The following is a 25,411-nucleotide window of genomic DNA, read 5'->3' as shown; positions in this document are numbered from 1 at the left end:
CTCCATGGTGAGACCGCACCTTGAAATCTGTGTACAATTCTGGTCGCCGCATCACAAAAAAGATATAGTTGCGATGGAGAAGGTACAGAGAAGAGCAATCAAAATGATAAAGGGAATGGAACAGCTCCCCTATGAGGAAAGACTAAAGAGGTTAGGTCTTTTCAGCTTGGAGAAGAGAAGGCTGAGGGGGGATATGATAGAGGTGTTTAAAATCATGAGAGGTCTAGAATGCGTTAATGTGAATTGGTTATTTACTCTTTCGGATAATACAAAGACTAGGGGGTACTCCATGAAGTTAGCATGTGGCACATTTAAAACTAATCTGAGAAAGTTCTTTTTCACTCAATGCACAATTAAACTGTGGAATTTGTTGCCAGAGGATGTGGTTAGTGCAGTTAGTGTAGCTATGTTTAAAAAAGGATTGGATAAGTTATTGGAGGAGAAGTCCATTACCTGCTATTAATTAAGTTGACTTAGAAATTAGCCACTGCTATTACTAGCAACGGTAGCATGGAATAGACTTAGTTTTTGGGTACTTGCCAGGTTCTTATGGCCTGGATTGGCCACTGTTGGAAACAGGATGCTGGGTTTGATGGACCTTTGCTCTGACCCACTATGGCATGTTCTTCTTATGTTCTTAATAGACATACACACCTACCATCCATTTTACATGCCTACAATCAATTCATGAGACATATGTACCACGGAAATAAATGAAATTAATGGAGCAATAATACACATCCCTGCTATCCATTACTTAACCAGATAGCTTCTGGGAATGGGCTTTCCTGTTTGATACCTGGTGGTCACTTCCAAGTAATCTGAACTATGCACTGTCAGAGACTTGATGCAAATAGTGTGCACTATTTGCAAATAATACACATTATTTGCTGAAAACAAATAAACATGAAAAAAAAATTAAACCCCCAAAAATGAAAAACTAATTTAAAAACCTGAAAAAATAAATCAACAAAATGAGTACAAAAAAATGTTCCTGCACATCTCTAGAACTTCTATGGAACATAATGCAACTCTGATAGGAGGGTTGTATGTACAGTATTTGAAAACTAGATCAAGAGAAGGCTTTTCTATTCTTTCTTTTCAACTTGCCCTATCACATAGAAGCTGCATGAAAAATTACCATTTTCTGTAAAGCTGGTCTGAGCCATATTTTATAAACAGGGCAGTGCTGTGCTCTTTTCTACCCCATCTATTCCAAAAGATTGAATCAGCCTCAGAGAGTTCTTAGATTTTTTTTGTCTTACAGAGAAATCTCAGGTGGTAGGGGCAACAAATATCTGGTTATTATTAATGGGCTGTCTTCTGAAGCCTTCAGCCAGTTGGAATGCAGGATTCCCCTTATGACATTCCAGCTAGGCTCCCAAAGGTTTATATTATATATTAGAACGTGATTTTATTTTTTGTATGCAGTATGTTAAATGGAGTAGCCTGACTGGCTAGTGACATTTTCCCAACAGAATATAATTGCATTAAGGAAAGAAAAAGTAAAAAAATGTTTCTGACCCTGGAAATTTAAACTTAGAAACTAGGTGGGAGGGGAGGTTGGTATGTTGAATGTCTTAATTCATTACTTTCTATTTTAGTCACTGTTATGATCCTGGAGCATCTCAGAGATTTCCCTAGTACAAACAATTCAGAGCTAAGTGAGACCTAATGCTAATGCACAGAGATCTCCCTTCTGGCTACCTGCACTTACCTGGGACAGCGGCAAGGGCAGGATGAATATTTTATATTGAACAGTGTCAGTCCAGAGCTCATGGCGGATGTAATTAAAAATTAAAGCATGACCAAAGCCTGCTTTTAAAAATGTATGTAGGAGGAACGATACGTGTCCAAAAATGGTTGCAGTTACATTATTTCCTCTAAATCCTTCAGCCAAAGCCCTACAAGGTCAATAAGAGCTTAGTCATTCTCTTTATTGTTATCCATGTGCTGAAAGACTTGAAATTTTTCTCGACCGGCACTACTGCATGGGTGTTTGAAGCTGCTTGTCATACCAAGATTTCTGCACACCTTTCTACTAAATGATTTTTCTTTCCATGCTACTATAGAGAACTGACTTACACCTTACGTTTTTGTAAGCAACCATACAATAACTTCTAGATCCTGTTCTGAAGGGAGGGTGTTGTTTAGAATTTCTTGTCACTTTGGAAGCCAGAAGATTCTAAGGTAGGACTTCTGGTAAAAGCAAAAAATGAAAAATATCAACCTGGGTAGGATTTAAAGATGGCTTTGGCCATTCTTTCTTCACCTCTTAGTATTTGTTCACACTTCTCTTGAAATGCATTGAATACAAGGATCTTCTCTACAAACTTAGGGGCGGATCTTCTAAGTTCGCAGAACTTAGAAAATCCGGTGGTAACAGGGGCGGGGCGAAACAGGGGGGCGGTCCTGAGCTAGGCGGCAGCGATCGCACAGCCGCAGTGCGATCGCTGCCGGTGACGCACTGAATAACTACACCATAAAAGGTGTAGTTATTCGGCGCGAAATAGGCAGCGAAAAGGCTCCTTACCTTTTCACTGTCTGCGCCGTCTTCGCGGAGTTGGCCTTGGTGATGCCCCGACTCCCCTCTTCCGGGGCCAACTCCGCCCTGATGTCCCCTTCGCTGGCGTGCGCTACGATTTCTAGCTATCGCACGCTTGCGCTGGTAGTGCAAGCGTGCGATGGCCTTAGAAAATAAGGCCCTTAGATTGTAAGCCCTCTAGGGATAGGAAATTACCTACAGTACTTGATTGTAATCCACTTTGAAGCACTGAAAAAGTGTGAAAAGTGGAATATAAATCTAAATAAAAAAAAAAAAAAAGGAAAGTGAAAAGTTGGTTATTTTTTTCAGGTGCTAAGTAAAGAGAGTCCATCTCCAAAGGTTCTCCCACAGTTTGTTCAGATTCATTTCAATTAGCCACATAATATACAAAATACTATACATGAGAACATAAGATATGCCACTCTAGGTCAGACCAAGGGTCCATCAACCCCAGCATCCTGTTTCCAACAGTGGCCAATCCAGGCCATAAGAACCTGGCAAGTACCCAAATATTAAATAGATCTCAAGCTACTATTCCTTATTAATTTTTCCTCTAGGAACTTATCCAAATCTTTTTTAAACCCAGTTGACTACCTGCCATAACCACATCCTCAGGCAATGAATTCCACATGTTAACTGTGCACTGAGTGCAAAATAATTTTCTTCGATTTGTTTTAAATGAGCTATTTGCTAATTTCAAGGAGTGCCCCCTAGTCCTATTATCTGAAAGAGTAAATAACCAATTTACATTAACCTGTTCACGTCCTTTCATGATTTTGTACACCTCTATCATATTCTGCCCCCCCCCCCCCCCAGCTGTCTCTTCTCCAAACTGAACAGCCCTAACCTCTTTAGCCTTTCCTCATAGGGGAGCTATTCCATGCCCTTTATCATTTTGGTCACCCTTTTCTGCACTTTCTTCACTGCAACTATATCTTTTTTTAGATGTGGCGACCTGAATTGCAGACAGCATTCAAGGTGCAATCTCACCATGGAGCGATACAGAGGCATTATGATATTCACCGTTTTATTTGTCATTCTCTTCCTAATAATTCCTAACATTCTGTTTGCCTTTTTGACTGCCACAGCACACTGAGCCGACGATTTCAATATATTATCCACTATGACTCCTAGACTTCCTGGGTAATAAATCCTAAGATAGAACCTAACTTTATATAATTACAACAAGGGTTATTTATTTTTCCCTATATGCATCACTTTGCATTTCTCCACATTAAATTTCTTCTGCCAATTGGAAGCCCAATCTTCCCGTCTCACAAGGTCCTCCTGCAATTAATTACAATCCGCTTGAGATTTAAGTACTTTGCATAATTTTTTGTCATCCACAAATTTGATCACCTCACTTGTCATACCCCTTTCAAGATCATTTAGAAATATATTAAAAAGCACCAGTCTAAATACAAATCCCTGAGGCACTCCACTGTTTACCTTTTTTCACTGTAAAAACAGACCATTTAATCCTATCTTTCCTGTCTTTTAACCAGTTTGCAATCCACAAAAGGGCATCGTCTCCTATCCCATAATATTTTAGTTCTTTTAGAAGCCTCTCATGTGGGATTTTGTTGAAAGCCTTCTGAAAATCCAAATACACCACATCTACCAGTTCACCTTTATCCACATGTTTATTTATGCCTTCAAAAAAATGTAGATTTCATTTGTGAGGCAAGACGTCCCTTGGGTAAATCCATGCTGGCTGTGTCCCATTAAACCATGTCTATCTAAATGTTTTGTGATTTTTTTTTCTTTATAACAGTTTCCAAGACTTTGGAAAGATAGAGGAAGGGTTTCATATATGTGAGTATTGAAACCCCAGTGTGTGAACTCTTTTTTTGTATATAATCATCAACCAAACCTCCTCCATCCAATATTTGGTTGATGATTATATACAAAAAAAGAGTTCACACACTGGGGTTTCAATACTCACATATATGAAACCCTTCCTCTATCTTTCCAAAATCTTGGAAACTGTTATAAAGAAAAAAAATCACAAAACATGTAGATAGACATGGTTGTTGGTTAAACAGCTGGGCTATAGGAGCCACCATATACTCCGTAGCCCCTAGTGAATATTTGTTCGATCAATACATGACTCATTATTTTGAGCATGGAATAGCGGATTTTGAATGTTCAGAGAAATAATATTTATGAGGCATTTATCCATTGATTTGAGAGTTTATCATTCACTGCTATACACTCTAACTCTCCCATCTTACTTCTTAAACTTCTGGCACTGGAATACAGACATTTCAAAGTGTGTTTTTTGTTTGTATTAACATTCTGCTTTTCAGTTGATAGGGTTAAATTGAAATCTTTTGGATAAAGTGAGTCTTTCATTATAGGCACATGGACTGCTTTTATTATTATTAGAATCTCTCTGTTGGGATCCCCTAACTCTAATGATTCATTAGTATCCTTCAAAGATACCTTCCTCCGAACCATGCACTGCTGAGCGACTGTCAGCTTTCCCCTTTGATTAAATTTAAAAGCTGCTCTATCTCCTTTTTATCTATTTATTTATTTATTTATAAATGTTTATATACTGCCTTTACAAGTAAATTGATCAAAATGGTTTACAAAGATAAAAATAAAAAAATATGATTATAAATCATAAAAAAAATAGAAGAAAAATACATGAAACTAAGTAATAAAAAGAAATAAAATAAGCTTAGTTGTACAAAACAAGAGGGAAAAAGCTAATGCCTATGAACTATATCAGAAATTAAACATACACCTTGAGTATTTTTTTCATTTTATTTTTCATTTATTTTTAAAGGTTAGTACCAGCAGCCTGGTTTCACCCTGATTAAGGTAGCACCCATCCCTTTGGAAAAGACTTCTTATTCCCCAAAAGGTTCCCCAGTTCCTTACAAAACTGAATTTCTCTTCATTGCACCATCGTCTCATCCACGCATTAAGACTCTGGAGCTCTCCCTGCCTCTGGGGACCTGCGGGTGGAACAGGGAGCATTTCAGAGAATGCTACCCTGGAGGTTCTAGATTTCAGTTTTCTACCTAAGAGCCTAAATTTGACTTCCAGAACCTCCCTCCCATATTTTCCTATGTCATTGGTACCCAGCATGTACCACAACAGCCAACTCCTCCCCAGCACTGTCTAAAATCCTAGCTAGGTGACATATGAGGACCACCACTTAGACGCAAAGATTGTGTGATCAAAATCAAGCACACAATTTGGAAATCAAGTACCAAGCTTGAAAAGCAAATGTAGGTTTGATTAAAAGATGTGACTGCATTCAAAGCAGTAAGACTATGTTTTCTGCTCATTTCTCAAATTAGGTTCAAGTGGCTAAAAAGTATTTTGCTATTGCTAAAATATAGCAAGAATTAGACATTCTGTGTTAATAAATGATCTGGGTTTCTAATATTAGTCAATAAAATTGAAGGTTTAGCTTGTTTGTGGTTGATATAACTCAAGACTCATTTTTATGCTAGATTTTATATCTTCCACTTTTTGAAAATTGCAATGAGAACATTTTGTGAGTGAAAGGGAATCTTGACCCATCTTGGTTCCTCATTGGAACACATTGAGCTAGATTAATTTTGTCTGATCATATTAGACAGAATAGCATTGTCTTTTAGTCAAGTGCTGATCTTATCCATCTTAAGGTTCATTTGAGGATCCTGGCATTTTTAGATCTAAGGGATCAAAAAACCTGAATGCCACACAAACACCACACAGGTTATGAGAGTCCCTTACATTTCACTTTGTGTATTAATTGAATTTAAAAACTATGGTTGTCTCCATTTTTAAATTCGAATTAGGCCCTTGAAAGGCATACATACCACCATTGAGGCCAATCAGGTTTAATCTTGAGCTTTTCCGGAAAAACAGAAGGTAGAAACTGTGCCAGGTTCAAGCTGATTTACCCATTAATGCAAAACACTGTCACAGCTTGCATGTATCTCTCCAAACTGAGAATTTTCAGATCTAAATTCTAAAGGAGGATTTGAGTATATATTTTCAGGTGATTGATCAACTCTGGATAAAGTAATTCATTAATACAAGTAAATATTTCAACATGAATTATCAAGAGTACAATATCATGCTCCATTCAACTTCCTCTCCAGTCTGAAACTTTCTCTCAAGAATATTTCCTAGTTTGAGCTGTATTTTTTGTGCTAAAAGTGATCTGAAAAGTGCCAACACATGCTTAGGTTGACAGGAACATAAATTTGTCACAGATTTCTATGCGCAATTTCATTATAAAGTCATGTTTGAAAATTCAGTTCTCAGTAAATCATAGGTCAGGGGCAGTGTTACCAGTTTTGCTCAGGTCAGTTTTGACTGCTTCATCCAGCCCTAGTTTTCTTAAAACCCATTAAGCTGTTCTCTGGGAGTTTCCTATTGTAAATTTTTAGTGAAAGCACCAGAATTCAATGAAAAGGGGTTTAAGAAAACCAAAACTGACTTGATCCAGGTGGCCACATGATTCATGTGTCAATTCTGCAGCCATTTTTCATCATTTCAGGGTTAAGACAGGACAATTAAATGGATCACTTCTTACATGGATATTGAATATTATAAAAAATTAAAATGTTATGATACATGAATCCTAGTCACTACAGTTTTTTTTTAGATTATCCCAGTTCATTAGACTAATAGATCAGTAATTCACATAATGTGGACTGACTCATCTGTGGTATGAATTGATGAGTACTGTTTCTAGGTTAGCTGAAGAAGGCGGAGAGTGTTGGAGTTCAAGCTCCTTATATTAATAGTTTTTTTGTTCTTTCATTATTTTTTTACAGAAATAGTAAGTTTTATAGTTAATTTAGGTTTCCTGAAAGGTGCCAGATTAACAGCTCTGGAAACTGAAGTCCTCCATTTCATGAAAGAAAAGTTCCAGCACAGGCAATGGCCATGCTGACATTCCCACGCAGGACTGGTTCTAGGCTAACCAGCACCTTGTGTGAAAACTAAAATTAGTAGGGATGTGAATCGTGTCCTCGATCGTCTTAACGATCGATTTCGGCTGGGAGGGGGAGGGAATCGTATTGTTGCCGTTTGGGGGGGTAAAATATCGTGAAAAATCGTGAAAAATCGTGAAAAATCAAAAAAACGTAAAATCGCAAAACCAGCACATTAAAACCCCCTAAAACCCACCCCCGACCCTTTAAATTAAATCCCCCACCCAAATGACTTAAATAACCTGCGAGTCCAGCGGCGGTCCGGAACGGCAGCGGTCCGGAACGGGCTCCTGCTACTGAATCTTGTTGTCTTCAGCCGGCGCCATTTTCCAAAATGGCGCCGAAAAATGGTGGCGGCCATAGACGAACACGATTGGACGGCAGGAGGTCCTTCCGGACCCCCGCTGGACTTTTGGCAAGTCTTGTGGGGGTCAGGAGGCCCCCCCCCCAAGCTGGCCAAAAGTTCCTGGAGGTCCAGCGGGGGTCAGGGAGCGATTTCCCGCCGCGAATCGTTTTCGTACGGAAAATGGCGCCGGCAGGAGATCGACTGCAGGAGGTCGTTCAGCGAGGCGCCGGAACCCTCGCTGAACGACCTCCTGCAGTCGATCTCCTGCCGGCGCCATTTTCCGTATGGAAAATGGCGCCGGCCATACGCGTATGGCCGGCGCCATTTTCCGTACGAAAACGATTCGCGGCGGGAAATCGCTCCCTGACCCCCGCTGGACCTCCAGGAACTTTTGGCCAGCTTGGGGGGGGGCCTCCTGACCCCCACAAGACTTGCCAAAAGTCCAGCGGGGGTCCGGAAGGACCTCCTGCCGTCCAATCGTGTTCGTCTATGGCCGCCGCCATTTTTCGGCGCCATTTTGGAAAATGGCGCCGGCTGAAGACAACAAGATTCAGTAGCAGGAGCCCGTTCCGGACCGCTGCCGTTCCGGACCGCCGCTGGACCCGCAGGTTATTTAAGTCATTGGGTGGGGGATTTAATTTAAAGGGTCGGGGGTGGGTTTTAGGGGGTTTTAGTGTGCCGGCTCACGATTCTAACGATTTATAACGATAAATCGTTAGAATCTCTATTGTATTGTGTTCCATAACGGTTTAAGACGATATTAAAATTATCGGACGATAATTTTAATCGTCCTAAAACGATTCACATCCCTAAAAATTAGTACCCCACCACCACCACCATCATCATCATCATCAATTAAAACACAAGTTATACACAAAACAATTTCAGTTCAATTCCCATGGCATGCACATTTTCAATTCCCACAGCTGGTGCAATTTCAAAAGGAGGTACATTGTATCTATGGGCCTGCAAGCCCCACATGGGTTTCAAGATTGCCTTAAAAGTTGTTAAATTAAAGGAGAAAGAAATACATAATAGTGATAATAACAACAATTAAAATAACAGGGGGTAGAAAGGAGAATTACCAAGTTCTGTTGCAATTCTATAATGAATCACAGAGAATACCAAAAGTGTCCAAATACAAATAGTTATTTCCTTCACCAAGAACCTTAAAAGTGAGTATGTCTACTAGGCTTCATTGACCTTCATAACAGGTTTCATCGTATAGCATGAACTCCACCTTATATTTAATCATTGGTCAATATCGGTGTATTATTTTTGTTATATTTTTTAACTTGCAAAACCTTCTCCTGTGAATGCCACCAGTAATGTGCGCTTTTTAAGTCATAATACCAAATCTTATTGATGCTATTACTTAGCTTTGTATATAGAAGCCACTTTGTTCACATAGCCCAGTAAAGCTGCCCGACACAGAGCCGTGTTTCAGATTTCGAAACAATCCTTTTTCAAGGGCTCAATCACTGAAACATAAACAGGTTCAGATATTATATATATGATATATATGATATATAATGTACATAAGAACCTAAGAATTGCATTGCTGAGTCAGATGAGCCCAGCATCCTATCTCTGACAGCAGCCAATCCTGGTCTAGAGTACCTAGCGCATCCCCAAAGTAGATCTAATTCCTGTTACGGATCTGATTATGTTTCTGGTCCCCCACCTCCCCCCTTCTTTCCTTCTCCACCCCCTTCTCTCCACTATGATACTCCCATCCTTTTTTCCCCATGCTCAAACAGCAGTAGCAGTAATGTTCTTTCCTCCACTCAACAGCATTTCCCCCTACCCTGCTCAAAAGTAACTTTCTCCCCTCTTCCCCTCCCCCCCCCCAAGTAGTAGCAGCAACATTTCCCCCTCTTTTGGCCCACTTCCCTAGCAACAGGTTTCCCACCCCACCCCCAGCAGTAGTTCTCCAGTCCCAAACTCTGACCATCTTAGCTCATCTCTTACCTGGATCGGATGCTCCCCATCCAGACCCGGCTGCTACTCTTGTACTAGATTCCTCATTCCTGTGCTCCATTCTTGGGCTGGCTGATATCTTCAGGACAGGGGTGGGGAGGAGACAGTTTTGGTTAATAGAGGTACGGAGGAAAGCTTAGTCAGTAGCATGCAGAGCTGGGCAGTTTCCTGAGCAAGTCAGTGGCTTTTAACAAAACTCTGCATCTGCATGCAGCTGTCTTCTATTTAAGTTAATTTAATTAAATTAATTCAATTAAATTAAGTCAGTGGCATGCAGATGCAGAGCTTTGTTAGCGGCCACTGACTTCTGCAGGTACTGTATTGTATGCCTGCATTCCTATTCCCTACCATAGTAACATGGGCCGATTCAGTAAAGTCCGCGGGAGAGCGGGCAAACGCCCGCTCTCCCGGCGCGCACACAGGCCACTTGCCTGTGCGCGCGATTCAGTATTTAAATTAGGCCTGGCGGTAGAAACAGGCAAAAGGAGCGGCGGCTGTCAGCGGGTTTGACAGCCGACGCTCAATTTTGCCGGCGTCGGTTATCGAGCCTGCTGACAGCCACGGGCTCGGAAACCGGATGCCGGCAAAATTGAGCGTCGGTTCAAATTTATTTTTTCTTTTTTTTTTACTTTTTTTTACCCTTTGGGACCTCTGACTTAATATCGCCATTATATTAAGTCGGAGGGTGCACAGAAAAGCAGTTTTTACTGCTTTTCTGTGCACTTTCCCGGTGCCTTTGGGTAGGCGCTAATTTCTGAAAGCAAAATGCGCGGCTTGGCTGCACATTTTGTTTTCTGAATCGCGTGGGAATACCTAATAGAGCCATCAACATGCATTTACATGTTAAGGGCGCTATTAGGTTCGGCGGGTTGGACACGCGTTTTCGGCCCCTTACTGAATAAGGGGTAAGGGAAAATACACATCCAATTGGGGGTTAACAGTGCACTCCGTCGGAGCGCACTGTACTGTATCAGCCCGATAGTAATGACAGCAGAAAAAGATCAAAATGTTCCATCTAGTCTGCCCAGCAAGCTTCCCAAGGTAGTAACCAATTTGATTGATTGCTGGTTGCAGCCTAATGATGACATTAAAAAGGTACTGTATAGAAGCACGGGCAGAGAAGGGACAACACAGTGCCCCCTCAGTCATGGCTCACTGCAGGGCTGGTGGAAGCACTAGGCGAACTAGGCCTGGGCCTAGGGCGCCGAGCATTAGGGGGTGCCGAGCAGCGGTATACTGAGGGGAGGTCAGGGGGAGCCAATGTGGCCGCCGGTGGACCTCATCCCACTGGCAGCTGAGCAATGAACTACCGCTGTGCTGTGCTATGCGCCGGACACACACAGCAGGAAGATTGGCAGGACCGTGGTGGAGCTAGTGTCACCACGGCCCGAAGAAAAAGGTTGCGTCCAAACCTGCAGGTGCTCCTCCTCCTTCCTGCCCGCGTGGCCCCAGAAGAAAACTTTCCCGGAGCCACGCAGGCAGGAAGGAGAAGGAGCATCAGCCATGTGCAGAAGAAGAGCAGCGTTTATAGTCATCCACGAATCTCAAGTCGCAGCGAGCTGAGAAGAGGAGGAGACTCGGTAGCAGGGCCGCCCCAGATCCCACATTGAGGGTGGCCCAAGAAGATCAGGGCTGCTGCAGAGCCCATCCTGTGGTGACCCGTGAAGAGGAGGCCCAGAGGCAAGAGAGAGGCTGAGGGCCTGTAGAGTGTGTGTGTATGAGATGAGTTGAGAGATTGTGTGTGTGTGAGAGTGAGTTGAGAGGCTGTGTGTGGGAGTGAGGACCTGAATGTTTGCAGAGACAGCATGTGAGAGTCTCTGTGTGCATGAGAGAGAGAGCATGTGACAGTGAGAGCCTGTGCTTGAGCAAGACAGCATGTGGGAGTGAGAGAGCGCCTGTGTGTGTGAGTCAGACAGCATGTGAAAGAGAGATACTGTGTGTATGAATGATTGTATGAGAGAGAGCACGTGATAGTGAGAGCCTGTGTGTGTGTGTCAGAGAGAGAAAGCATGTGAGGATAAGAACCTGACTGTGTGTTTGAGAGAAGAAGATAGATGGAGAGAAAAGAAATAGATAAAAAGACAATGTAAAAGGAATTGGCAAAAAAAGCATTTACTGAATAAAGGACCTTGAACCCACCATGGAGAGTAGATTACTGGGTAAACAGGCTTTGCAAAACTGCTTATCCAAATTCACTCTCTCTCTCTTAGAAAGAGTGTCCAGACAGTAATGTTCTGACTACCAAGTTGCAGCTTTTCAGATGTCTTTGAGAGATATAGCTCACAGATGGGACACTGATGCAGCCATGGTTCTAATTTGATGAGCCTTGATTTAGTCTGTAATCTGTAGGCCTGCTAGTGTATAACAATGTGTGATACAATCTGCTAGCTTACAATGCTGACTTTGAGGCAGAAGTTGTTGCTGTTGAGGAAGTAGAGGCTGGATTTGGTACCACTGAAATTTCCAGAAGGTGTTCCTCTGGAAGTATGACCTTTTAAAAGCATAGTAAGGCCATCTTGGACTGTTTCTCCATACCTGTGGCGAGGGTCAGGATTTCCGTATGTTGTTTCTTTATTTGAGTGACCGTGCCTATAAGTCTTTCCCCAAAGAGATGATCTCCCAGGCAGGGGAAGTCTGCTAACTTCTCGTGGACATCATTGTACAAGTTACTGGCTCTCAACCAAGCCATCCAGCATGCTCCATTGGAGGCTGATGAGGAGCCTGCTATCATATTGAATGCTTTGCAAATGCATCAAATAAGATGTTGCATGAACTCTTCTGCATCCAAGAGTGACTGTGGGCATGCAGAACCAATATCACCTAGAAGAAGGAAATACTTCCATTTTTGCATGCAATTGTAGGGATGTGAATCGTTTTCCATATCGTCTTAACGATAGAAATCGTGTGGCAGGGCAAGAAAATCGTCTTAGGCACGATTTTTTAGTTAAAAAATCGTTAAAAATCGTTTTTTCCGATTAGTGCGCACTAACTCGAGTTAGTGCGCACTAACGGGAGTTAGTGCGCACTAACTGGGAGTTAGTGCGCACTAACTGGGAGTTAGTGCGCACTAACTGAAAATGATACAATTTGACACTTTTCAGGTCAGTTAAGGTCAGTTTAGGAATGAATATGTATTCCTATTGGCTGCCCTCTTATTTATTCATGTTACCAAGTTTCCTACTGACAGTATATGGGGGATGGGAAATGGAAACAGTTGGTAGCTTGACAAAACAAGTAATGTGATCAGTCAATGTGACTAGAACTTGTGCCCTAACCCTGATACCAGGGGTATTGTGATCTTCCTGCACACAGTGCCCTATCCCTATTAATACCAGGAGTGTTGTGATCTTCCTGCACACAGTGCCCTATCCCTAATACCAGGGGTGTTGTGATCTTCCTGCACACAGTGCCCTATTCCTGATACTGGGGGTGTTGTGATCTTCCTGCACACAGTGCCCTATTCCTGATACCGGGGGTGTTGTGATCTTCTTGCACACATCCCGATATCAGGGATAGGGCACTGCATGCAGGAAGATCACAACACTCCTGGTATTAATAGGGATAGGGCACTGCATGCAGGAAGATCACAACACTCCTGGTATTAATAGGGATAGGGCACTGCATGCAGGAAGATCACAACACTCCTGGTATTAATAGGGATAGGGCACTGCATGCAGGAAGATCACAACACCCCTGGTATCAGGGATAGGGCACTGTGTGCAGGAAGATCACAATACCCCGGAGGAGTGAGGGTCAGGCAGCTCCCCCCTGTCTGTGAAGCCAGCCTCTCACTAGTAATGCAGGGAGGGAGCTGTCTCAGACTTCACCATCCACCCCCCCCCCCCTCACCCACACACCATTCACTAGCTGGGACATGGGGGAAGTCAGGAGTGAGGGACAGGCAGCTCCCCCCTGTCTGTGAAGCCAGCCTCTCACTAGTAATGCAGGGAGGGAGCTGTCTCAGACTTCACCATCCTCCCCCCCCCCCCCTCACCCACACACCATTCACTAGCTGGGACATGGGGGAAGTCAGGAGTGAGGGTCAGGCAGCTCCCCCCTGTCTGTGAAGCCAGCCTCTCACTAGTAATGCAGGGAGGGAGCTGTCTCAGACTTCACCATCCTCCCCCCCCCCTCACCCACACACCATTCACTAGCTGGGACATGGGGGAAGTCAGGAGTGAGGGTCAGGCAGCTCCCCCCTGTCTGCGAAGCCAGCCTCTCACTAGTAATGCAGGGAGGGAGCTGTCTCAGACTTCACCATCCTCCCCCCCCCCTCACCCACACACCATTCACTAGCTGGGACATGGGGGAAGTCAGGAGTGAGGGTCAGGCAGCTCCCCCCTGTCTGTGAAGCCAGCCTCTCACTAGTAATGCAGGGAGGGAGCTGTCTCAGACTTCACCATCCTCCCCCCCCCCTCACCCACACACCATTCACTAGCTGGGACATGGGGGAAGTCAGGAGTGAGGGTCAGGCAGCTCCCCCCTGTCTGTGAAGCCAGCCTCTCACTAGTAATGCAGGGAGGGAGCTGTCTCAGACTTCACCATCCTCCCCCCCCCCCCCTCACCCACACACCATTCACTAGCTGGGACATGGGGGAAGTCAGGAGTGAGGGTCAGGCAGCTCCCCCCTGTCTGTGAAGCCAGCCTCTCACTAGTAATGCAGGGAGGGAGCTGTCTCAGACTGGTAGCAGGGTTAGGGCACTGTGTGCAGGAAGATCACAACACTCCTGGTATTAATAGGGATAGGGCACTGTAAGAGATGACTGTAGTAGATTGAATAAAGATCTGATGTTTCTGCTCTCCTCACACCAAACAAAAACAACACACAAGCAGAGACGCCCTTCTTACAAAGCTGAGCTAGTGAGTTAAGTAGGAGGAAAAGTAAACATACTGGTGCCAGTGTGGCTACTTAAAAAATACACTTACCAACAATCAATTACATATATTTGAACTGTGTACAGTTCCAGCCAGGACCACCTTTCTAAAATGCACAGTGATTGGCAAATTCAACATGCACTAGCATTTCAGGTGCCTGCTAACAAAAATAATAAACAAACAAGTTCTAGTCACGTGAGTGCTGATCATTACATTACTTTTTTTGTCAAGCTTCCAACTGTTTCCATTTCACTTCCCCCTAACCATATTGGTAACATCAATAGATAAGAGCACAGCCAGCCAATAGGAATACATACATACATATTCATTCCTAAGTGACCTTTACTGACCTGGGAAGTGTGAACACTTTGTTTCATTTTCTGTTGGTGTTCGTTAGTTTCCAGTTCCATTTCCCATCCCCCCAACCATCACCTCAGTGGTAACCTTGGTAATATCAATAGATAAGAGGGCAGCCAGCCAATAGGAACACATATTCATTCCTAACTGACCTTCAGTGACCTGGAAAGTGTTTATTTGTATCATTTTCAGTTAGTGCGCACTAAATCGAGTTAGTGCGCACTAACGGGGAGTTAGTGCGCACTAACTCGAGTTAGTGCGCACTAACACGATTTAACGATTTTTAACGATAAATCGTTAGAATTTCTATTGTATCGTGTTCTATAACGATTTAAGACGATATAAACATTATCGGACGATAATTTTAATCGTTGAAAAACGATTCACATCCCTAGTAAGTATTAGGCATAGAGTTCTGAAATACATTTGTACCAAAATTGTCCCATAGCCTGGGATCCTTCCCTTGTGGAGTATTTGAAAAAAAATGTTTTCTTTGCACTTTGGCTCTGCTGGGTCTTCAAACAGTGGAGGAGGCAGAAGACTTTTGCATGATGGTTTGTAATTATGAACATTAACTCTGACCACTGTACCCAACTTGTACAGAAATCTTGAGTAAGAGAGATCCTCAGGTGGAGACAAGTGTTCCAGAGGTTCAGGTATGGGGTTAGAGAGTATTCCAATTGAACCTTCCTCAGAACCTAGAATGAAGGGAACAGTAATCCACAACTCCAGTGATGAAGAAGGTGACAGAGGATGGGCCCTTGATGACCTCGGAGGGTATAAGAACATAAAAATTGACATAATGGGTCAGATCAAGGGTCTATCAAGCCCAGTACCCTGTTTCCAACAGTGGCCATCCAGGTCACAAGTATCTGGTAATCCCAAATAATAAATAGATCCCATGCTGCTATCGTGCAGTGATATTCCCTTAGGGGCAGATTTTAAAAGGGTTACGTGCGTAATATATGCGCGTAAACCTTTTAAACCCCTCCTATGCACGCCAAGCCTATTTTGCATAGGCCCGGTGATGCGCGCAAGCCCTGGGACACGCATATGTCCCGGGGCTTGAAAAAAGGGGCGGGGAGTGGGTGGTCTGGGGTGGGGCGGGGGCGTGTCCAGAGGCCTCCAAAGGCCCGCTAGGCCGGGGGATCGAGTGCCGGCACTCGGCCGGCGTGCGCAACCTATAACATGCGTGCGGCTGCGTACACATGTTATAAAATCGGGCGTAGATTTGTGCATGCCGGGTTGCACGCACAAATCTATGCCCGCGCGTAGGTCTTAAAATTCGGCCCTAAGTCTCCTTGGTTAATAACAGCTTATGGACTTCTCTGGGAACTTGTCCAAAACTTTTTTAAACCCAGCTGTGCTACCTGCCTTAACGACATCCTCTAGCAATGAATTCCAGAATTTAATTGTGCATTGAGTGAAAAATAATTTTCTCTGATTTGTTTTGAATGTGCTTCTCACTAACTTCATGGAGTGCCCCCTAATCTTGTATTTTTTGAAAGAGTAAATAACTGATTTACATTTACCCATTCTGTTCCACTCATGATTTTAAGACCTCCAGCATATTCCCCCTCAGCTATCTCTTCTCTAAGGTGAACAGCCCTAACCTCTTTTACTTGGCCCCCAAGGGAGACACTTGACTTTATCATTTTGGTCACTTTTATCTATCCCTTTTCCAATGCAACTAAATCTTTTTTCAGATGCAGCAACTTGAACTGTACATAGTACTCCAGGTGTGGTTTCACCATGGAGTGACACAGAGGCATTATAACATTCTCAGTTTTATTTTCTATTCCTTTCCTAATAATTTGTAACATTCTATTTGCTTTTTTGACTGCCGCTGCACACTGAGCTGAGGATTTCAAAGGATTGTCCACTGTGATACCCAGATCCTTCTCGTAGGTGGTAACTCCTAATATGGAGCCTAACATGTAACTACAGTGTGGGTTACTTTTCTCCAGGTGCATCACTATGCACTTGTCCATATTAAATGTTATCTGCCATTTTAATGCGCAATTTTCCAATCTTGCAAGGTCCTCTTGCAATTTATCACTATCTATTTGTAATTTAACAATTCAGAATAATTTTGTGTTATCTGCAAATCTGATCACCTCACTGATTGTTCCAGATCATTTATGAATATATTAAAAAGCACCAGTCCCAGTACAGATCCCTGTGGCACTCCATTGTTTACCCTTCTCCACTGAGATAAGTGACCAATTAGTCCTATTCTGTTTCTTATCATTTGACCAATTTGCAATCCACAACAGAACATTGCTTCCTATCCTGTGACATTCACATTTTCTCAGGAGCCTCTCATGGGGCATTTTGTCAAACCCCTTCTGAAAATCCAAATACCCTATATCCACTGGAGTGGATCACCATTGTCTACATATAGCAGATTGGTGAAGATTTCCCTTGTGTAAATCCATGCTGGCTGTGTCCCATTAAACTATGTCTTTCTATATGTTCTGTGACTTTGTTCTTTAGAATAGTTTCCATAATTATTTCCAGCACTGAAGTCAGACTCACCCGACTACAGTTTCAGGATCACCCCTGGAGGATGTTTACTGCATACAGTCTTTGAAGCCAATGATGATGGTGGGCTTCCTGGAGCTGTACATCTCGTGAAGAAAAGAATATTCTCTCTATTTTTTTTTAATAACGTTGAAAAGTGCTATCGGAACTATATTTCAATCTAGGCCACAGGGTGGGCTGCCGAAGGCAGTGAGGCAATTTAGAAAATAATGAAAGATTAAGGACATTCATGAAGTTAAGATCACAGTGAGACAGAGTGCACGTCCATGCTGATGCTCACATGAAAAAAGATTGAGGGAGCTCACAAGGCAATGCTCACACAGGTATTACCATACTTGCTCAGTAGAGCAAGTATGTGGGGGAGGGGAAAAGGATATGGAGGTAAGATTGTTGGGGTGGAGGGAATGAAAAATTTCCCCATCTAAACCAGCCAACCATACCTATAATGAAGACTTTACGAAACTGCACACAAGGTATAGTTGGTGGGATCCCGATAGCTGCTTTGCAAGGTGATGAACATGCATTGCTTGACCATTGTCAAGTTGGTACTTTCTGGTCCTTTAAGGAGGTGGGACAGGCCCTGACAGACAGTGGCAGACTCACCTGTCAACAAGGACCACGGAGCATGGTCTCTTCACCTGGACTGATCTCTCTCACAGGTTGAGTCCTTGAGTTCTGGGAGCCAGCAGGATTTGTGGTTTAAGGAGCACTAAGGAGACGAGGTCTAGGTAATAGTCAGTACAGGCAGCCAGAAGCAGAGACAAGGTCCAGCCTAAGGTCAGGGCAGGCAGCAGTAAGCAAGGTCAAGGTCCAGTGCTGAGGAGTTCTTCCAGAACAAAAAGACAGAGGAGCAAGGACGTGACCCAAGAGACAGAGAAAAAGACAAAAGGGAGACAAACAGGAGATGAGGCAAACAAGGCATGCAGGAGCAAGGCAAGGCAGGAGACATAGGAACATGCCAAGAATCAACATTAAGGGCTGGATTTTCAAAGGGTTACGTGCGCCAGGCCTATTTTCAAAAGGCCTGATGATGCACGTAAAGCCCCGGGACGCGTGTACATCCCGGGGCTTTACTAAAGGGGCGGGAAGGGGTGGGGTGGGGTCAGACACTTCCTGTGCAGCAGCCATTTGTCGCTGTGCGGGGGATCGTGCAATGGCAGTTGGCCGGCACGCGAAACTAAAACAAGAAACAAAAAAAGAAAAAGGTAGGGGGGAAAGGGCGGGGGAGGGAAGGGAAGGTGGGGTGGCGGGGTTGGGAATGGGGGAAGGCAGCGCGGCTCGGTGCAGGCTCAGCATACGCAAGGTGCAAAATCGGGCGTACATGTGTGCGTGCTGGGCAGCGCGCACACATGTAAGCCCGCGCGCACCTTTTAAAATCTGCCCCTAAGTGCTGAAGATCTGTTGCAAAGGTGCTGGCGGGTTGCAGAGAGCTTCCTTATTTACCTGATCAGGATGAGATGTCATCAGCCAGCCAGTGCCCCAGGAAGGCCCAGCTGCAGGACTTTGTAAGAGGAGCTCAGGGCTATACATGGCCCTTAGATACAGCACGGTGCAGGAGGATATGCTGGAAGCTCTTAAAAGTAAGGGGTATTACACATTTGGCAGCAATGAGTGAAGTTTTGTGAGGGGGCAACGTTTGGCTGTGCTAAAGTCATGCTAAAATAGAGAGAGTCCACAGACTGCCAGTTTCAGGCCTTCCCTGTTTTTTCTTCTGTAAACCAAGCCGCCAAGGTTTTGAATCTTAGCTCCATTCTCTTACTAACTCAAGTCATTTGGGCGACAGAGAAGACAGATCTGAGCTCCTGGACCCACAGAGAAACTAGGAGCTCTCCCAGAGACCTGGAGACTTGGAGAGATCCAGGTATGTTCTTCAAAGAGATTTGGTGAGAAACAGAGAGAATTACTTCTTAATCTCTCACTGAAATGCTTTGAAGGAAGGCATATTTTACTGACAGGAGAGAGGAAAATGTTAATTTTGGTTAAAAAAGGGAGACTTATCCTCTAAAGAAGGAGAGTGGGTTATTGCTTTTCTCATGTAAACTGTGTTACTGAGTTACGGCTAAATAGTAAAATGCAAGTCAGACTGGCAATAGAGGGAATGCCTCTTCTACAAAGAGTGAGGGCACACAAGGGGAGCACTGTGAAGCACATGAGGGAAGTTTGTACTTTTTCACTTGGCCAGAGGTGCCAAATTGCCTGCTTAAGGTGCTTCGTGCAGGTGCCGATGCTCAGTGATTTTGCTTTGCTTTTATAATGTATGCTGTGAAATGTAATGATCAGCAGCATTATACTAATATATTACTGCCACTTTGTCTGCTTTGTTTGGTTAAACTCTGTGACCCTTTGCAAAAATGCTGTGAGCCTGTGAAACTAGTCAGTTTTATAACCTTATGCAATGTCCGTGTTTTCTTTAAAAAAATTAAAAGGGCTTCGGCATGAGCTAATATAAAGAGTCATCTAATTTCTAGGGAAAATGGAAAGTTAGCATAATTATTCAGACCATGACTTTTCAGCTGCAACAGGTGTAAAGAAAGCCACAGTATATCCTTTTCTCAGGCCCTTGAGCTAGAATCTTGACTCTTTTTTTCCCTTATTTGTAGGAGTGTTCTGTTTTAAGAAGAATGCAATTTATGGTTTTGAGTTTGTTTTCCTTTATTTTTTTAAGTCGACATTTTATGATTATGTATGTTTTATTGTAATTCGCTGCAGACAGGGTACTGAATAAAGTGGAATATAAGCACCTTTTAAATAAATAAATAAGCCAATCAAAGGATCATTGAAAAAAAGGATTGAACTGGACCGCAAGAGATTATGTAGTCCAGACCATAGCATCTATATGGTAAATGTTTGTCTAACCTGCTCTTGAAAACTAGCAACAAAGACTCTACCACTTCCCAGGTAACTTGTTCTAATGCAGTTTATTATACTGTTATAACTTCATTTCTTCTAGCCCGAACAAGCAGAGTTCCTGGAAAATAAAAATAATAATGATAACAATTGCTCTATTAATTTGCTGTAGTTGATTCATTAGAGCATAATGAATTTAACTGGTACTTCTTTTTTTCATACTAGATCAGCCTATCAAAATTCATATTGATTGCTTACTGCCTGTTGCTGCTCACTAGATATCATGCTAGTAAGTTATTCTAACCCTCCTCAGCTACTAGACTTTCAATATTCCCTTCCCCTAATTCTTCAAATCTCTCACATGATTCATTTGAATCAATAGGATCTCAAAAGATTTGTGACAGACACTGATCAGAACGGAAAAGGGAGCACTGTGCTGGTTTGGGCTGAGGCCCTTCCACTCCTAGAACAGCCCCACTGCTGCTGTAACCTTCCACTGACTCTGCCTTTTCTGCCCATCATACTAACAGTGGAGGTGGGAGTGAGTGGCTGCTGTTCTACCTTCTCAGCCAAACCTGCCTCCTGGTTCCCCACCCCCACCCCCACCCTTTAAAAAAAAAAATCCTTTCTGAACTTGCAACTTGATAAGACAGCTCCTGGTCCTCATCCTGCACCTCTTATCACCACTGTTATTTGTGCTAGCCTCCAGTCACTCTTCCTCTCCCATTGCAATATTTGCCTCATTAAGTCAGTGACATGATGGAATTTATTAAAACAACACTAGAGGATAGATGATTTCAGTGTTACAAAGTTTATACACCTAGTGTGGACACACAGATAGCAGGCCAGTCAGTCACTTTTTTTTTTTGAAATTAATACTTTTATTAACTTTCAATATAATAAAGTTATTACAATAGCAACATGAATACAACAGAGACAATACATCCCTAATTCCCCCCTCCCTCCCAACCCCCCACCTAGGCAGGGGAGCTCCCCTTGATCTGTTACCAAATTCCTCAAGGTAAATGATATCTTCTTATGCATTCACCCACATACTCTCCAACCCCATATAAATGTGGAGTTGAATCCACTCCCACCCCCACTCACCAAAATCAGCTAAGCTCTTAATCTAATCACAGATTACATGCAAGAAATATATTCCACAAATGGTTTCCATGAAGCACGACAAGATGCCATTCTCCCATATTTAGCAGCTGTTAAAGAAGCCAGACGATAATATGAATGTAATTTATCAATAATCTCCAATATCTTCGGTACCTGTTCTGTTTTCCACCGAACTGCTATCAGTGTGCGAGCAGCTATAAAGGTATGAGAACAGAAACGCTGCTGGTTTTTATGAAGGGCATCTGGGAACACATGCAGTAAGGCCATCAAGGCGGATGCCTGTAGGGGCACTTGAAACAAGTCACTCAGCCAGTCAAATAAAAGGTCCCAAAAAATTTGAATTTTTGGACATGTCCACCATATATGGATATATGTACCTCTACTTCCACATTTACGCCAGCAGGAATCCGAAGCAGTCGGATATATCCTATTAATCCTATCTGGGGTGAAGTACCATCTGTATATCATTTTATAACAATTTTCCTGCAAGCCTGCGGAGATGGAGCATTTCCTAGCAAAATATAATATGGCCTCCCAAAACTGCGGTTGTAGTTGCTCCCCCAGGTCCAATGCCCACTGCTTCTCAAATGTGCTGACTGCGTGACCAGTGGGAGAAAGTGCATGATATAATTTAGAGATAGGACCTTTCAGTCGGTCACTATTTTGCACCAGTGACTCAAACAGCGAGCGACTGGGTCTTAACTCGTTAGCACGGTGAAGAGACTGAATGAAATGAACTACTTGAGCATACGCCAGAAAATCCCTTGAACGAAAAGGTGAAATGTCCATTAGACCCTGCATGGATAAGAGCGATCCTTGAGACATCAAGTGACCAATTGTGGTGAGACCCGCTGCCCTCCAAGCTGCCGCCTGTGAAATGCATCTATTATAGAGAAGAGAAGTTTGATAAAAATATTTATAGTCCCCAACTACTTGCCGCCTACCCTGCTTCCAAATAGTCAGTGTCACCTGTAGGGGCCACGTTATGTCCTTAACAGTCTGCCAGGAGCTTCTAGGTTGCCAAAATATGGCCCTCAAAGCCATAGGACCTAACAGAGCTTGTTCAATCGTCACCCATTGTTTAATTTCCAGTGTACGGTATATATCCAAAACTGCCCGTAATTGAGCCGCTCTATAGTACTTCAAAAGGTCAGGTACGCCCAGACCCCCCTGTGATTTGGGACTATATAAAACGTGACGCGCTATTCGGGGTGGGCGTCAGCGCCAAATAAAATCAAATAACCTTTTTTGCCAGCGGCGGATCAGCAGTGCAGAGATCTCCACTGGTAGGACAGAAAACAAATATAGAAATTTGGGCAAAATTGTCATTTTAGTGATAGCTATTCTGCCCAGCCAGGAAAATGTACGCCTATTCCATCGGCTCATATCCGTTGTCAAGTTGTCTAAGAGCGGCGTATAATTTAAATGGAACAGATCTGTGAGCCTAGCGGATAAATACACCCCAAGATACTTAATATGAGATTTTGCCCATTTATACGGGAATTTACTGCGTATAGTTTGCATGTCTACGGGACTCAAGGTCACATTAAGTAGTTCAGATTTTGAAAAATTCACTTTGAGGCCCGCTACATTGCCAAATTGCCGCAGTTCACGGGTAACCCCCTCCAGGGACACTATGGGGCTCGTTAATGTTAAAAGGATATCGTCGGCGAATAAGGAAGCCTTGTATTCTGCAGGCCCCAATCGAACGCCGTGTATGTCCCTAGCTTTTCGGATTCGGGTGATTAAGGGTTCCAGGTACAAGGCAAATAGCAGAGGGGAAAGTGAGCACCCCTGTCTGGTGCCCCGTCTGATAGGAAAGGCGGTACCGTAGCCACCATTCACTTTAACCCGTGCCGCGGGGTTATCGTATAACTGCTGTATCCATTGCAAAAAGAAAGGCCCAAAGGCCATATGTTGTAAAGTGGAAAAAAGGAAGGGCCAGTGCACCAAGTCGAAGGCTTTTTCAGCATCTAGGGACAAGAGTACCGCAGGAGTTTGAGTGTTCCTGGCCCACCATATGAGATCAATGACTTTTCTGATATTGTCTGCTGCCATGCGCTGCGGGATAAATCCTACTTGATCGGTGTGCACTAACTGCCCGAGAAACCTATTGAGCCGCTGAGCCAGGACACGTGCCAACATTTTTAGGTCCATGTTAATTAATGATATGGGCCGATACGAGCCACATTGTGCCGGGTCTCGCCCAGGTTTCGGAATGACAGTAATGCCAGCGGTATTGTTATGGGGACCTACTCCTTTTCCCTCCCGGAAGTTATTAAAATACTGGGCTAAGGGTTCTACCACCGAGGATGCACATTTTTTATAGTATACTCCAGAAAGCCCATCTAAACCAGGCGATTTTCCCGGTTTCAGGGATTTAATCACCGCCTCGACTTCGAGAGGCTGAATAGGCGCGTCCAGGCTCTGACGTTGCTCCAATATCAAGCTTGGCAAATCCAAGCCATGCAAATAGGCATTTATATCAGCTAGCTGAATGGAATCCTCAGATTGATACAGGCTCTGAAAGAACTCAGTAAAAGTATTACGTATCTCCGCTGAGGCATTAAGGACTTCTCCAGCGGAATTTTTGATTTTGGAAATATTAGTTTGAGCGGTCCGCGCCCGAAGTTGACAAGCTAAATAGCGGCCTGCCTTGTTTCCACCTTCATAGTATTTTTGTCGTAAAGAATCCAAGGCGTAAAGTATCCGCTTATTATCTAGCTGAGCTAACTCGTCTTTAAGAGCCAGTATCTTCTGGTAGCAGTGCTTGGAGTGCGTTTGCATATGGACCTGAGAGAGAGCTGAAATTTTGTTGAGCAAGTCTAGACGGGCCCCCTGTTCTTGGCGTTTGCATGCAGTGGCCCTAGCGACCAGAATCCCTCTTGCCACCGCCTTGGAGCATTCCCATACAGTAATAGGTGACACCTCCCCACCAGAATTCAACGTAAAGTATTCCTGCATCTGTTCATTCAACCGCTGCGTAAAAACTTTATCCTGTAGTAGGGATTCATTAAGCATCCAAAACTGATTACCCAAATCTACATCCGCAAGGTCCACCTCCAACGTGATGGGGGCGTGATCGGACCAAGTGATGGCTTCTATCTCTGAGCTTCCAACCTGATTCCCCAGTAGCTTATCAATCAGAAAATAGTCTATGCGTGAATAACTTTCGTGAGGAGCCGAATAGAAAGTGTATGATCGAGACCTGGGATATCGACTCCGCCAAATATCTACTAGATTCCAGTCTGAGCTAAAATTGCGCAAGGCCTTTCTACTAGACCCCAATGATTGAGAGTGTGATGTAGAGGAATCAAGATCGGGTCTAAGTGAAACATTAAGGTCGCCCCCCAGTATGACTGGGCCGGCTGCATGCTCTGCCAAAGCTCTGTGGAGGTCCTTCCAGAAGGGCCCAGCATCTCTGTTAGGAGCATAGACCGAGACTAGTGTAATTTTCTGCGAGCCAATTTGAATGTTTAAAATAAGATATCTCCCTTGCGGGTCAGCAGTATGTGACAGGTGTTCAAATACCAAATGTTTTGAAATTAAGATGCCTGTTCCTGTATATTTAGCATCTGGTCCTCTTGCTGCTAAAAATAAATGTGGGAACTCTCTACACTGCAGCAACCGCTCATGTTTATGCTTCAAATGAGTTTCTTGAATGAATGCTACGTCTGCTTTATGATGTAGTAACTCGCTGCGAAGGAGAAAACGCTTTCTGGGGGTGTTTAGGCCTTTAACATTAAGTGAAATTAATCTAACCATTATCAAGCAAAAGGACAATCATCGCTGTAGGTGCTTGTGGGGCGTCTTTTAAAGAATCAATTGTACCTGGGGTGTTTTCTG

The sequence above is a fragment of the Rhinatrema bivittatum genome, chromosome 8, assembly GCF_901001135.1.
Source record: "Rhinatrema bivittatum chromosome 8, aRhiBiv1.1, whole genome shotgun sequence".
Classification (NCBI taxonomy): Eukaryota; Metazoa; Chordata; class Amphibia; order Gymnophiona; family Rhinatrematidae; genus Rhinatrema; species Rhinatrema bivittatum.
The sequence above is the reverse complement of the archived record's forward strand: the minus strand, read 5'-3'. Positions refer to the sequence as shown.